At 36.2% G+C, this 8,863-nt stretch overlaps 1 protein-coding gene across 4 annotated transcripts in view; it reads left to right on the plus strand.

Annotated features, from left to right (window-relative positions):
- LOC121382020 (uncharacterized protein DDB_G0284459-like) overlaps positions 1-6,304 on the plus strand; it is a 44,672-nt gene extending 38,368 nt beyond the window's left edge. For all 4 annotated transcript variants that reach the window (XM_041511503.1, XM_041511488.1, XM_041511495.1 and 1 more), the window contains one exon: positions 540-6,304. The gene's annotated coding sequence lies outside the window, so the exon portion shown is untranslated. The remainder of the gene's footprint in view (positions 1-539) is intronic.
- The last annotated feature ends 2,559 nt before the right edge of the window (positions 6,305-8,863 follow it).

Here is an 8,863-nt window from a genome sequence, read left to right on the forward strand (position 1 = left end):
TTAAAAAAGAAAGAAAGGAGCATTCATTTGAACTCCTTCACACTCGTGTCAGTCGCTATAAATACAGAATTTAGCTTTATATATGCTTTGTAATTAATTCCAGCAAACATGAAATTAACCATTTCAACCCCACTTTCTGTAGCCCGAGTACTCAGCCGTCCGAGAGCTAGACGGACATTAAGACAGTTATCTTATGGTCGCTCTCTCGACCAGAGACAACTCTATAGCGAAAACATGGAATTACTGCCTGCCACCGGTAGAGAGAGATTATAACCGTCCAAATGTCTGTCTAGCTTTCGAACGGCAGTGTACTCGGACTACACTCGATGCTAATTTGATAACACGCACACACACGTGTGTGTGTGCGTGCATGTGTATGTGTATGTGTGTGTATATGTATATTTATATATGTGTGTTTATATAATATCTATATCTATCTGTCTGTCTATCTATATATAAAAACAAATTGTTGATGTATTTTCATGTTATAATTTAACGTTAAATGATAACAATCAACGATCGTTTCTCTCTATTTTCAGGTTGCCATGGAGACGGGGAACACTACGTGCTTGTAACATTGTGGGAACGTTTTTGTGTTCATTTTGTGCTAGTAGAGAACGGGGGAGACTACTGTGTTTTGACAACACTTGGCGGCTGTGTGTGCGCCAAAGTGTAATATATTATGTTGATACGTTCACTACAGTATAAACATCGTCGTATTTTCAGTTTTTATTTTGCATCACAGTAAAGAAGAACAAAACAAAAAAACAAAAACAGAGAAAAACTGCTGACTTTGGTGGAAAATAATAATCGTATAATTTATACTGCCATTTTCAAACGACCGTCAACAGTATATTTTATCACAGTATTGTACAATTCTGCATTTCGTATGATTTGGAAACTCTTTTTTAAATAGCGAATAGTTTTACATACTTTTAGGAGAATTTTGAAAATATATATATATATATCTATAAATATACGTTTTCAAGTCTTTTGACAAATATCAGCAAGTAGTTTTTTTAATTGATATTTTACAGATGCCACTATTTTGGGCAATAATTTGTAAGAATGAACATCGTACATGCATGCATATTCATTAAATTTAAATATTCAAGCCGAGCTATTTTTGATGAACAAATTTGAATCGAGTAGCTGATATGGAATCTAAGCACATTCCGACACATTCTTCTGGGGCCATATGAATTGAAATACTAAACACTCCACTTGCTTAATCTTTTATAACGCACTGGACCAGGATTAGATGTACAAATTCATAGCATTTGTTCTATGGAAATGTGCATTTACAGACTTGTGGTTCCAGTCTGTTGATATTTTATTTGATTCACTGGTACTAGTATTTACAATGTAACAGACGTTCATCAGTCTGTTTAATACATTACCAAATAGTTTTGCCTTCTCCCCATCTCAAAATGTGAGTAAATGTGATTTGAAACTTGCAGTCAACATAGATCCGTTTTGAATTCTTAAAATTCTACTCCTGGAGATCTGACCATATTCTAGTGGTGATATGACCATATTCTAGTGAAAAGTTGACCATATTCTAGTGGAGATGTGTTATTATCACGTAGTTGTTAGGTGTAATTATAAATTTTCTGTATCTTCTGCCACACTGGATGAAAACGCAGAAGACATTTAAAAAAAAAATCCAAAAAACAATTCGTGTCTAGATAATAAAATCTGTCTCTTTCCATTTTCTCCCATTAATCGAAATTAATTGAAACACAAAAATCCCCACAATTTGAACATTATTAAAAAAAAATCCACATTTGACTTAGGAAGGAGTTAAAATGTATTTGACGAGTTAATAATGTATCGGACCAAAACCCCCAGACATTCCCAGTGTCTTGATTCCGAAGTATAGCATACCATGTTGTTTTGTTTATTGCTTGCCTTATAAATACAAGATGGCGTACAAGTTTGTATATTTGTAGAGGAAACAATCCAATTGTCTGTAATGTTGCAATCATTGGTGACACATTTTTAAAAATCTGCATACTGTCTGTAACGATGCAGTCATTGGTGACAAATTAAACATACGCATTCTGTCTGTAACGATGCAGTCATTGGTGACACATTTAAACATTTGCATACCGTCTATAACGATACAGTCATTGTGACAAATTATAAACATCTGCATACTGTTTGTAACGATGCAGTCATTGCTGACACATTTAAACATTTGCATACCGTCTATAACGATAGTCATTGTGACAAATTATAAACATCTGCATACTGTTTGTAACGATGCAGTCATTGGTGACACATTTAAACATTTGCATACTGTCACTGGTGACAAATTTAACCATCTACATAGTGTTTGTAACGATACAGTCATTGTGACAAATTATAGAAAATGTGCATACTGTCTGTTATGGAACTACAACAAAGAATATGTAACCGACTGCTGATTTTGGTGATATATTTCTTTCCTCTAAGTGTATGTATAATCGAACAAAACAATTTGAATTGAAATTAAAAACTTATATAAATAATAGTAAAATGATAGCATGATTTAAAATAATTAAAACAAATATAATTATGACTGTACCAACAGTTATAACAGTTTCATACTTTCCATGTATTTTTGAAATCATGATTAGACTATTGGAAAATGCTTAGGATTAGTAATAATCATACCATCTGAACAAAATTAAAAGTAACTACAGGTAAATCGCATTAATAACGGATGAGATTGAAACATGGTCACAGTTTTTAACTTTTATTGTCATTTTTAAAATGAATTTTGTTAACTTGTGTATTGCCTTAACTGTCTTTTTTTTTAATTGCATTATTTTATTTTGCTCTATCCATTATTATACATATACCATTGCTCAATGAACTATACTGTGGTTTTAACACAACACTGAACCAATCACGTGCTCAAACTAAAATAGCCATTTCCAACCTGTTTGTTCTGAACATTGTTTGTGGGGGAATTGGATGAACTGATTTTTGTATTTTTAATTTTTTGTCCTGCAATACAGCAAATGTGAATACTTAAGTTGCTGTAGCTGAAATATTTGCAACCCCCCCAAACCCCCCCCCCCCAATAGTTTTCTCAAACTATTTATAATTATGATTAAAACGTTTTAACCATCTATCCGGGACAAAAACGAAGAGAAATGTGAAAGTCGGCAAATCAAAGCTTCTTTTATGAAGCTATGGAGTCGATGCTTTCCAAGAGTATCTCATTCAGTATATTGGGTTGATTTCTCATAGTGGGGGAAATCATGCTAACTTGCCATAGCAACAGACATCCCCATTTTCGGCAACGTCGTTAACTGTGACGTCAAGAACAGGTCATTGTTCATGACATAATGACATTGTAATTCTTAAGCCAGTTGGTCATGTTATGACACTGGCTTGGGAGAACATTGTTTCTTTGTTGATATTTGAAGAGTTTAAACGAGTTCATCTGGTTCGACCACCCACTTCAGTGTTTACGGTAGAACATTGGCCATAGTCCTATTTTCCAATATTGGTTCATTCTCTGTGTAACTTTGGTTCTGTATCTAACCATGTTTTTTTCCCGATCTAGATCTACGCACTCACCTTTTGGTAAATGCATTTTTTAACATTTTATTTTGTTCTTCTTAGCCTATGTTTTATTTTGCAGCCGTTCACACCGTTTGCAATTTGTTTACTGTACATAGCGTTTTATCATAGTATTTAAAGTTTAGAATCATGCTGATTTACTTTTTTTAGCCTGAAATATTTCTTTTAAAAGCAGGTACGTATGTGTGTACACGGCATCAGATTGTGAGGTTATTGTATTTAGGTTTTTCACCAGGGCCGTCGTAAAGAATACCTGGCGTCCTACGCGAGTCGCCATATATGTGCCCCTAGTATCATTTCATAAGCTTATTATGTTACTGTTAAATATTGATATAAATTAATTGTACGTCCTCGGCGGGCTGTTGATTCGCCTTGAGGTATCACCGGTCCTGTGTTTCATATTATTAATGTCAATGTACTGTCAGGTCTGTCAAGGTGGAACGTTTCAGTCGCTATTGAAGTTAAGAGTGGGCTCAATACAAAACCAAAACAATTGTATTTTTTATGTACATAAGAATCATCTACATTTACATTGTAAATGTTTATTGAGACCAAATATATATATATATATATATATATATATATATATATATATATATATATATATATATATATATATATATATATATATATAAAATAGAAATAAAAAATCGGGCACGGTTTAGGGATTTCATCCCCATAAATTATTAGTTTTGGTACGTAGGTTTCTGCTTTTACAGGTATTCCGTACGACCAACAAATGTAACGCATTCAAACTGGTATCTTTGTACACGACAGAGTCCAAAGAAAGTTTAAGAAAATCCAAGATCTGGCCTTGTGCTTATAAAGCTTTCAGTGTAGACTCGAGACTAATAGTCTGAGACAGTAACGTCATTTCACTGCCATACAAATTACATGCGTGTGACGTCATTTGAGATCTAGTCTGGACTCTTAATAGTATTATAAGCACGGACCCTGCTGTTACAAATGTTGCTCACTGACCGATCCTTTAATCGCCATGAGTGCGACCACCCGACCCCTGTCACATTAATTCTCTTCGTAAAGCTGTCAACTTTTGTAAACATTGCTTCGTGTGCCACGTCATGCCTATATGTGTATATCCAAACAATATTTAGTCATTTTAAAAATTCGACCTTTTATCATGTTTTACAACTCTTATATACATGTTTAGAAACTATTCATTAACGTCGTATCATCTTTACATGCAACAAATGTCATTGTAGATGTGTTTATGCTTAAGATACCAAAAAAACACCTGTTTTCTTTTTTAAATAGCTCATTTATAATGTCATGCCGGTGCTTCACCAATCACAATGCTATTGCATGGGAAATGTGCTTTGGGTAACCACCACCACCACCACCACCACGTCACACTTTTATAGTTGTTTCTAAATTTTGTAATAATTCGTGTTGTTTTCTAACACTCGGTAAAACTCGGCATTGACCATCATCACTACGGAAAATAACGAGCCGTTTCTTGTCCAATCGCTGCTACCACTGCTTCTCATCGTTTGACCTTTTGAGTGACCTTTCATTCACAAACGGAAACTGGTGCTTTAAAGTCATTTTTAGTTTTATTCAGCTGTCAACACTGACCAAATGGGATGGAAGTACGTTATAGGTTGCACACCACCAAAAAAGAGGAGATATGGAACACGTTTTTTTAGTTGAGCCAAACTGTTTTTAAAACGAAGGATCACGTTTCCTCTCCATCTACACTGTCCTTTGCTCAATATTCATGTAGTTCCACATTTTAAAGGATTTCATATTTATTGCTCACCTAACGAATAACAGACCAGGTTTTATGAAGTGCTTCTCTTGTGGTGTTGTCATATATGTGCTTGGAGACTTCATTTTGAAGTAGTCGGCATGTAGGAAATTGTTTCCAATGGAAAATCGACTGGTAGCGTGCAGCCTAACGTTATTCCGTGTTTTAACTTAAATGCGACTATAGATCTTGTTAACAACTATAAAATCCGTTAAATATGTTTGTATAATGTGCTAGTACTGGAAATTAAGTAGCTAGAGGGAATTTTTCTATTAGCTCAGTTTGTAAAGAACTAGGCTCTTATTACGAAGGGTCTGTGGTTCAAATCCACTAGACGGAGGCTGACTTATTGGTCACACATTTTAGAAATTCGTGACTACGGTCATTCAAGTTTATAAGTGGATAACGGTTTAGAATATAGTAAAAAAAATTAATGTATACATGAATGTGTTAAAAAAAAGAAACAAGAAAAAACCTTGTCCAAATGTAACACATTTAAGTTCGTGTATTTTTTTTTTTTACCAAATAAGTGAAAACTGTAAAGTTATCCAGACTACAATTTACATACGTTAGATGATACTGCTTTATAGTTTTGAAGATCAGGCGATACGTCAAGACATTAATAACGCAGTTGCTGTATTGCTGTCATCACTGAAATATTTTTAGTGTGAATCATCCTAACGTGTGGCTGTATTTTAATTTCCATTGTATATCTGAATTTCTAAAAATATTTTTAAAAACCTACGTCTGCTCACTAGTACTGTAATAGACTAACATCCGCGTCGCATGTTAAGTTATATACACCATATATATATTGGTCTCCCATTTTGATCCTCGCAACATTATTGCAGGCGTCTGTATATCATGTTTTCATGTTTCTGTGTTGGTTTTTGCAGCTAAACATTTTTACAATGTACTTTTGAGAATGCTTTTGTAAAATAAAAATAATTTTAAAATTTATAACATGTACTTGTTTTCTTCCATATCGATGTTATGGAGTAAATATGGGGTGAATATTTTGGTATTAGCCTATTAAGGGTATTAAGCATTCCGTGATTAATAAAACATTAGTGTCTAAGAATATTATGCAAAATAGGCAATGTTCATTCATTTCAACTTATTTTCGTGCTTATATCCAATTAAGAATCAAGCACGCTGCCCTCGGCACACACACCTCCGTTATCCAAGCTGTCGGTCCAGGACAGCGAGTTGGTGAGAGAGAAGTCTGTTTTATTTAACGACGCACTCAACACATTTTATTTACGGTTATATGGCGTCGGACATCTAGTTAAGGACCACACAGATATTGAGGGAGGAAACCCGCTGTCGCCACTTTATGGGCTACTCTTTTCAATTAGCAGCAAGGGATCTTTTATACGCACCATCCCATAGACAGGATAGTACATACCATGGCTTTGATGTACCAATCGTGGGTATTCTAATAAGTTCACTAATTAGATCTCGTAGCACAGTTCACCTCCGAGTGAGAGTTCCATTGCTGGAGCAAACCCTAAAATTTGGGCAAAAATTAGATATTCGGAAAAAATGTGTTAACCTTTTTACCAATTCCATCATTCTATCCCCCCCCCCCCCCCCCCCCAATTAGTTGTAATCCATATAAACATTTTTTTGCAACTCTATATAGCTGTTTGGTAGTAATGCTAAAATGAAGAACTGTTGTTATCAAGATTCAGGCATTTTTATTTAATTCGGGCAAAAACCACCCTAAAAAAATTAGCAGCCAATAAGCCTATGTGAGTGGGATTTATTTTTTATTTTTAAGTTTATGTCCAATGGCTGGATTTTGTCCATAATATTTTGTATTACTGTGAATATGAATAAACTGCAGAACAGGGATACGTTCAGCAAGCCGTTTGTGACCAACGCTTGCTAGCCTGGTTTTTACGCTATACATGTACATGTATATTAGACCGAAAGGCCATTTCGGGAACCAGTCAAAATAGATGAAAACGTTAGCTTAAAAGTTTGTTTTGTTTAACGACACCACTAGAGCATACTGATTTAGTAATCATCGGTTACTGGATGTCAAACATTTGGTAATTTTGACATATAATCTTAGAGAGAAGTCGCTAAATGTTTCGATCAGTAGCAAGAGATATTTTATATGCACTGTCCCACAGACGTAATACGACATACCACGGCCTTTAATATACCAGTCATGGCGCACTGGTATGTCAAAGGCCGTGGTATGTACCACCCTGTCTGTGGGATGGTGCATATAAAATATCCCTTGCTGCTAATCGAAACTAGTAGCCCATGAAGTGGCGACAACGGGTTTCTTCTCTCAATATCTGTGTGGTGAAATGTTGTATTTAACGACGCACTCAACACATTTTATTTACGGTTATATATTATGGCGTCGAGCATATGGTTAAGGACCACACATATCCTGAGAAAAGACACCCGCTGTTGCCACTTCATGGGTTACTCTTTTCGTTTATCAGCATATGCAGCAGCCCACATACATGATAGCACATATCACGGCCTTCGATATATCAGTCAGTCGTAGTGTACTGGCTGCAGCGAGAAATAGCCCAATGGGCTCACCGACTGGGATCGATCCCAGACCGACCGCGCATCAAGCGAACGCTTTACCAGTGGGCTATGCCCCGCCCCTATATGGCATTAAAGAGGAGTCATCATTTTATGGTGGTCAGTATTCTAAGTGCAAGGGGTCGTATTACTTTTGTCTTGTCAACTGTATAAAAAACGAATTGTTCTCGTAGAAATATGATCCTCGGTCAGTATTTTATGGGGATCAAAATGTTGTTTCACCGGCAATCAGAAAATAATGATAATATCAGAGGATCAAGAGATTACCTTTTAGAATGTTCACCCCCCCCCCCCCCCCCCCCCCCATCCTATTGATAAACGTAGATTTATGTTTTGTAGCTAGGGCCTCCACGAGTCCAAAGTATTGGGACTAGAGTCTAGAGTACTCGAGGGTCAAACTCGACCCGGACCCAAGTAGAGTACTCGACACTTAGGCTACTACACCGTACTAGATGATAATGAGACTAAAGAATAAAGTAAAACAGCTATTATGCGTCTTAATTCCAGCGCTGACCGGCCTCGGTGGCGTCGTGGTAGGCCATCAGACTACAGGCTGGTAGGTACTGGGTTCGGATCCCAGTCGAGGCATGGGATTTTTAATCCAGATACCGACTCCAAACCCTGAGTGAGTGCTCCGCAAGGCTCAATGGGTAGGTGTAAACCACTTGCACCGACCAGTGATCCATAACTGGTTCAACAAAGGCCATGGTTTGTGCTATCCTGCCTGTGGGAAGTGCAAATAAAAGATCCCTTGCTGCTAATCGGAAGAGTAGCCCATGTAGTGTCGACAGCGGGTTTTATCTCAAAATCTGTGTGTTCCTTAACCATATGTCTGACGCCATATAACCGTAAATAAAATGTGCCGAGTGCGTCGTTAAATAAAAACATTTCTTTTTTCCAGCGCTGAATATGAATGCGAAAATCATACCATTGTATTGCATTTTG

This window comes from Gigantopelta aegis, chromosome 2 (genome assembly GCF_016097555.1).
Source record: "Gigantopelta aegis isolate Gae_Host chromosome 2, Gae_host_genome, whole genome shotgun sequence".
Lineage (NCBI taxonomy): Eukaryota > Metazoa > Mollusca > Gastropoda > Neomphalida > Peltospiridae > Gigantopelta > Gigantopelta aegis.